At 43.3% G+C, this 7775-nt stretch overlaps 1 long non-coding RNA gene across 1 annotated transcript; it reads left to right on the top strand.

The window, feature by feature from the left end:
- The first annotated feature begins 3086 nt into the window (after positions 1 to 3086).
- LOC121928086 lies at positions 3087 to 7322 on the top strand. The gene is made up of 3 exons (XR_006103440.1): positions 3087 to 3142; positions 4636 to 4712; positions 7212 to 7322. It is a non-coding gene; the product is annotated as an uncharacterized LOC121928086 (long non-coding RNA).
- The last annotated feature ends 453 nt before the right edge of the window (positions 7323 to 7775 follow it).

Below are 7775 nucleotides of genomic sequence, written 5' to 3'. Positions count from 1 at the left end.
CCTCTAAATTGAACCTATTATGGGGCTTTCTTGGGAAGATGTTTCAGAAGGGGTTTGCATTGCATTCCTCTGGGCTGAGAGAGTGGGACTTGTAAAGGTCAGTCAGCCAGTGGGTTTCCATGGCTGAGCAAGGATTCAAACCCTGTTCTCCAAAGGCATTTCCAACACACAAACCACTAAACCAGGCTGGATCTGTTTAATAATTATACACGTGAATAGATTAACAACTTTGTATGCATGCACATAAAACTGTACCTGTGTTGAATGGCATTTTCAGGTTATAGTTTTAAATTTGGTTGGGAGTCATTGTGGTCCTCAACAGGTCTATGGGTTTGGGAACTGACTCCAAGGTCCCTATTTTACTCTTTCTCCACATTCCTACAATCCTCTGAGTCTATAGAGATGCTTAGCAGGAGGAAGAAGTGTGTTGGATTGTACCCTTGTCCCTCCATTTTCGCTAGGGTTAGGGGCACAAGACCCCCGTGAATATGGAAAAACCACAAATAATAAGAACTCCCTTTTTACCTGGAGGACACCTCTCTAGCAATCTCTAGGTCTTTCAGTGCAAACCCTGTGGCCAACGTCCAACAGACACTGACCATAGAGTTGCACTGGAGGCTTAGTAAAGTATTCTCTCTAGGAATTTCTAGCTCTTTCAGTGCAACTTTTAGTTAAGTTGACCATAGATATTTCTAGAGAAAACATATTAATCAAATCCATGAATAATCAATCCACAAATATCAAATCCGCAAATATGGAGGGATTGGTATTTTGCTCTCCAGAAAGAGGAAGGTGATATGGGGGTAGGCTTTGCCACCTGATAGAGGCATTTTTGAATTTTATTTATTTATTTATTTATTGGATTTATATCCCACCTTTCTCCCCAGATAGGATTTTTGAATCCTTGTCAACATCATGGCCGAAGGTTAAAAGCTGTCCACTGGCATAGAATGGCTTAATTTTTATTTAGGCAGGCCTTGCTAAACACTTTAGCTTGGTAGGTCAAGGATGGGAAGAGGCCATGGGACACGGAGCATGCCCACACACTTGGATTTTCTTTGCTTGCTTCTGCCCATCTAGACCTCGGGAGCCCATCTTCCAGTGATCTTGCCCTTGTGGTTTTCTGAGGGCCTAAGAGAAATCCAGGACTTACCCAGGAGATCCAGGAAGATCAAGGGCAGGGAATCCTTGAAATGGTTTGTTGCTGGAGCATTCCTGGATCTTCATGGCTCAAGTCCTGGATAAGTGCAGTATCATCTGAAAATCTTGGGCGTGGTTGCATGACTTTGCCAAGGGTTTGCCTTTTCTTCTTGATTTTCCTCCGTCTGATAATTCTCCAACTCAAAACAATTGGGCAAGGGCTTTTCTTATGTTCAAAGAAGCCCCTCAACATCTTCACCTTTCATACCTGGAAATGAGAGCAACTGAAGACATGGATAACATCTTTTCTCCTCCATGATTTTTAGCACCTTTGCCTGATAAGAAGCCAGTGGAGCTTGAAAACTTGCATCATGTATTTTGTGGCATTTGGTTGGCCCCATAAAAGTATCTGTTTTGTGGATTTTGGATGTTATTGCATGGCAGAATGAGTTGGAACTGGATGGCCCTGGAGGCTCTTCCAACTCTATGATCCTCTATGCTCCATGGCCAACCAGGCAACCCCGGATATCTTTCCTATTTGCAGGTTCTCCAGTTTCTCTGATTTCTTCTTATTTCTTTGTTGTTTCTACCGGACTCATCTCTCAGTGGCTTCTTCAAAGCTTGGGAAATTTGATGTAAGAATAGAAATGTTTAATCTTGGGGGTAAATGGTTGATGTAGTCATTCCATGCCACCTCTCTGTCTCGTTGCTGTGGGTCATCTACACTGAAGAAATAATGAAGTTTTAAACAACATTTTGACTGTCATGGCTCCAGTTACAGAACTCTGGAATTTGAAGTTTGGTGAGGCACCAGCACCCTTTGGCAGAGAAGGCTGAAGCCTTTGTAAAACTACAATCCCATGTTTTCACCTGAGAGAACACCTCTCTAGGGATCTCTAGGCCCTCCAGTGTGCAAACATCTGCCAGACACTGACCACTGAATTGTGCTGGAGGAGCTACAAATGCATTGTCTTACATGTTCTTGATTCGTGTGTGAACACTGCATTCGTGGTCCTATGTGACTTGTCCACAGCTGCACTGTATGCGGTCAACTCCTGCAGCTGTGATAAGGTCCCTCCTGTCTTCCCTGAGCACAACATTTGCTGGATGTTTCTTAGACACAAATGTCCTCACATATCTTCCCACTCTGGCACCAAAGCCTCACAACAGACCAACCACGGTTAACATGTAAATCACTTCTCAACCCAGGGTCACACAGTATGTGCTCCCATGCCACCATTCCCTGATGTTGCCAGCCATAGATGCAGGCAAAATGTCAGGATAAAACTGTTCCAGAACATGGCCACATAGCTCCAATAAACCACACAATATGGATGCTGGCCATGAAAGCCTTCACGTCCAGAGAGTGTTTACTCGTGGGACCTCTAGTTTCTCCCACACGCTCTATGGTCATGTTCTGGAGACTTATGCGTGTAGGACTTAGAGTTCTCAGAGGAAAAATATAATCAAATGGCAAATAATCAAATCTGCAAAGTGGAAGCCACAATGTGGTGCCCCCTGTGTTTCTCGGGTCATAGCTTGGATAAATTATTAATAACCCCAGTTAATGCAGACCTTTACCACATTTGTAACCAGCACCCATGCCGGTTTGCTTTTTGCATGTTTGGTTTGCCTTAGTGTCCTGTTTGAGCATCACACTATTGCAAAAATGGTGAAAGATTTAAGAGAAGTCTTAGATTTTCCTGCTCTAAGGCCAGGAAGACAAAGCTTTTGAAGGAGAAGTTTGCACAAACAATATTCTTAGAGTTTGCATCAGTGCAGCCATTTGGAGTCAAAGGGGAACTGCCAGGACAGCGGTTTCGAACTGTCAACTTTAGGTGAAGTGTAGTTAAGTCCAGTGTAAGGCCATGTAGGAGCCTGGTTTATCTTTCAACCTTGGTTGAGAAAAGGACATTAAACTGCTTTTCTGCTCTCTCAGGTCTCCTGATGGAAGGACTGGTGGGCAAGATATTTGATGTTGCATTCCTTCCCGCAATGAACAGTAAGAGATGTCCAAAACTACTATTTGCACTCTGACCTTTCCATTTTTCTACCCCAGATGAGACCCCAGTGCAGAATTCAGAACAGCAGTTGTTTAGTTTCAATCTGTATGGCAGATGCTTTACAGCAGCTTCCTCCACAAACAACTCTCCAGTACATTGGACTACAGCTCCCTCACCTACAAGCAATAGGGTCATTGACCATGTGGCTGAGAGAGAATTCGAGTCGTAGGAGTTTTATCACACGGGAGGCATCTTATGCAGAAAACAACCAAAGGAAACCTAAGAAGACATGAAAATCGCGGTTGTTTTCAGCACACTCAGTGTTAACGTACATTAAACCAGCTAGAATGTCGACAAAATGGAATTCTTTTTACTTTTGGGATTTTCCGGAAGTAAAAAAGAATAGCGTTTGTTCTACTTTCTAGCAGGGTTAATGTTGCATTAATGCACCTTAACAGTGACATCGTCTGAAAATCAATGTGATTTGCACATTTTTCTACTTTATGTTCAGGTTATTTGGTGTTAAACTGATGTCATCTGATAATAAACCCACTTTTGCAGGGGTTTTCACTTTAAATCTCGTTTTTTCAAGGGATCCCTCTGTGTGTAAACCAATCTGGAAAATACGTTAACCAGAGGTAGGATGGCCATCTCTCAGGCATGTTTTAACTGTGCATGCCTGCATTGCAGGGTATTGGTATAATGGCCTTGGGGTCCCCTCAAGTCTTATGACTCTATGACCTGTAATGATACTACTGGGAAGACAAAAAGATAGAAGGACATAGAATCCTAGAGTTGAAAGAGACCCCGAGGGCCATCCAATCCATCCCCATCCTGCCATGCAAGAAACACCATCAAAGACCTCCCGACAGATGGTCATCCAGCCTCTGCTTGAAAAACCCCAAGGAAGAGGACTTTGCCTTCTATGAGGCAGTGTCCTCCACTTTGAACGCTCTAACATCAGGAAGTTTCTAATGGTCCATTTTCCTGTATTTGAACCCAGTGCTCCAGTTCCCGGTCTCTGGAGCTGCAGGGAACAAGCTTGCTCTAAACCTCAATATGACATCCCTTAACATTTAATCATGGCTATCAGTTTACCTCCCTCTTCCATGCTAAATAATAATAATAATAATAATAATAATAATAATAATAATAATAATAATAATAATTTTATTTACTTTCCCACTTCTCTTCAAGGTCAAGGTGTACCCAGATCCCTAAACTGCTCCTCAGAGAGCTTCCTGGTTTCCACACTTTTCGCCATTTGGTTGCCCTCCTTTCCATAGCTGGCCCTCTTCCAGACCATTAATTTATACTGGCTCTCCTCACCTGCCCTGTTGTCACCTCTGAAAAATGTGAATGTTGCTGGGAACTCCTTCAGCAAAATGCAGTGGCAGAGAACAGAACAAGAGGTGAAGGGATAGGAAGGGGAACTCTCCACTTTTCCCAGGGGACTGGAGAGACCATATTCTTCTTTTCTTCCCAATTTCAGGCATCTTAGGCGTAGGCATCCCTCTGCCCAAGCTGCTGGATGCTGACTTCAATAATGCTGACATCGACGTTATTGAAGTAAGTATGTAGCGACCAATATACAAGGTGGGTTTTATTCCTTTGGCCTTAATGTTGCTGCTGCTTCAGACGTTTATCACTCAAATTGATGGCTGTGATTCTAGCCCAAGATCAGTGATTCCCAAACTGCAGAGGTTTTGGACTTCAGCTCCCAGAATTCCAGGATGGGGCTTCTGGAAGTTGAAGTCCAAAACACCTGGAGAACTAAAGTTTGGAAATTTCTGATCTAGATTCTAGATTCTGTGATTCTAGATGATTGGTCCCCAAAATAGGAATTCCACTCCTCCAAATGAAATTATCCTTCAGGTGACTGGAGATTCCAGCCAAGAAATCAGAAAAAGACTAGGGATGGGAAGAAAGAACTGGAAAAGATCCTGAAGAGTAAAGATATACCACTGAGAACCAAAGTCAGAATTGTCCAGGCCATAGTATTCCCCATCATCAGATACGGATGTGAGAACTGGACAGCGAAGAAAGGGGATAAGAAGATCAACTCATTTGAAATGTGGTGCTGGAGAAGAGTCCTGAGGATAGAATGGACAACACAAAGACAAACAAATGGGTCTCATCAAATGGAACAGATCCAGCCAGAACTCTCCCTGGAAGCCAAGATGACAAAACTGAGGCTGTTGTACTTTGGCCACATCATGAGAAGCCATGGATCATCGGAAAAGACAGTAATGCTAGGAAAGGCAGAGGGCAGTAGAAAGAGAGGAAGACCTCATGCTAGATGGATGGACTCTATTAAGGAGGTTAAGGGTATGAATCTAAGCAGAGCAGTGGAGGATAGTGGGTCTTGGAGATGTCTCATCCAAAGAGTCATGAGTCAGGGCCAACTCTTGGGCAGCTAACAACAACAACAACCCAAGTCCTAGCAGTGCACAGAGACATTGCAAACCACCCACACCTAGAACTCTCCTAGGCTCCATCCGCAGTGCAGAAATAATGTAGTCTGACACTGCTTTAACTTCCATGGTTCCATCATGCTGTGGAATTCTGGGGTTTGTAGCCATAGAGGTCCCCTGGATGACCTTGGGCAAGTCACACTCTCTCAGCCTAAGAGGAAGGCAATGTTGGCAAATCTCCTCTGAATAATAAACCTTGCCAAGGAAACCCTAGGATACATTTGCAGGAAATCAGAATTGACTTGAAGGCACTAGGGATGGAAAGAATATTTGAATGCTGTAAGGGGGAAATGAGAAAGAGGCTATTTGAATATCTGAAGAAAATTAATAAGAAGAATTTTCCTCAAATGCATTTAGCAGTCTCTGGATGTTACACAATGAGTAGGTGGGAGACCCAAGAAAGGACCCCAGAAGGCCATAGTTTCCCGACCCTTGGCTCCCTCCCATCCCCTCCATGATGTTATGTGTGGAAAGGCCAGGGGATCTCCCCTCTTCTGCTGCCGGAGACTTTCTGCCCACATGAGATCTCTTTGAGAATGGCACAGTTTTCAAAGACAGCTAGCAGTGGGGAGAAAATTGATTAAATTGTTTGTTCTCCCTTGCCGGAATGAATAATTTAACACAGCACATCCCTGGGAGGCACATCCTAACAAATTGTGTTTGCAGTATTCATTTATTAAGACAGCAGAACACTGCTCCTCAGGCAATTCATTTCACCACTGAGTTAGAAACGCATGGGGAGGTAGTCAAATCTTTTACTCCGAGTCGCAAGTCAAGGCTCAAGCCTCAACTTTCACGTCTCAAGTCAAGTCGCATGTCCTTGCAAGATACTTTCACGTCGAGTCTCAAGTCAAGTCTCCAGTCTCTACCATCAAGTCTCAAATCTCTACCTTCAAGTCTCAAGTTGAGTCTCAAGTCCTTGAAAGATACTTTCTGGAATTTGCAATTTAACAAAAGATATTTCGAGTTCTCAGTCCAAGAGCTCTAGTGGTTCAAAAAACTACAAACCCCTGGAATCTGTAGGAGGGAATCATGGCTTCTCAATGCTATGACTCCATGCTATGGAATCCTGGGATTTGTAGTTTCTTGTTACAATTGTGGTACTTTCATTCCTGTTTAGCTGGGATTTTCAGTTTGGGGGTATTTAGAATTTTCAGCTAGAGAGCTCTATTGGTTCAGCAGACTACAAAGCCCAGGAATCAGTAGGAATCAAGGCTCCATGCCCCATGCTATGGAATCCTGGGAATGTATAGTTTGTTGTGGCACCAGAGTTCTCTGACAGAGAAGGCTATCACAAAATTATAAATCCCAGAATTTCATAGCACTGAGCTCTAGCAGTTAAAGCAGAGCATTATTTTTGCAGTGCAGATGCAGCCTTGGAAAGTTCTAGGTTTGCAATGTCTCACTCTCTGCATTGCCAGAACTTTGGGACCTGGAGCATAAGTTGATTTGGAGGAGCAGAATTCTTATTTTGTCGTGACCTAAACCCCTCATTTCTCATCCCCACCATTGTTAAAACTCCGGAGGAGTTCAAAAAACTCAATTGGATCGAAGATTTTTAAAGAAACCTTCTTGGTTCTTTCCTTTTTGTAAGGATTTGCTTGTCTTGTCTGCGTGAGCTAAGGAGGAGAGGTGCAAAGAGAAGTATGAAGACCGAGTAAGACATCACCTGCCAAACCATAGATTCAATCTTCACATTACCAGCCAAACCATAGATTCAAAGCAGTCCTGATTACTTCCATGAGAACACAGACTTGGTGGTTAAAACTGGCATGACACATTTGCTCCTGGCATGTTCTGTGTTTGCTTTATTTCACTACAACCATGTCACATTGAAGGTTGCATTTTCTTGCATTGCTCATTTTAATAAAAGTTTCTGTTGTTGCATTTTGGGAGTGACTTGAATGCCTTCAGATATAGTTGGCAGGGGGAAAAAGGAAGAAAAAGAAAACAGCACCTGGCAGTTGGAAACAAAAAAAGAGGAATCCATTTATTAATGTCTGCTGAGCAGGAAAATCAGGAGCCCCGGGATAGAGATGCAAACCAGTCCTTTGGCTGTGCTTTGGCTTCACCTGCCTTTGGGAGCATGGTTTGGAAAAGGAGCAGAGGAGACGAGAATGCATGGTTACTACCATAAGAAAATTGGGCAGTTTGGGAA

Source organism: Sceloporus undulatus, chromosome 4, assembly GCF_019175285.1.
Source record: "Sceloporus undulatus isolate JIND9_A2432 ecotype Alabama chromosome 4, SceUnd_v1.1, whole genome shotgun sequence".
NCBI classification, from domain to species: Eukaryota; Metazoa; Chordata; class Lepidosauria; order Squamata; family Phrynosomatidae; genus Sceloporus; species Sceloporus undulatus.
The sequence above is the reverse complement of the archived record's forward strand: the minus strand, read 5'-3'. Positions and strand labels throughout refer to the sequence as shown.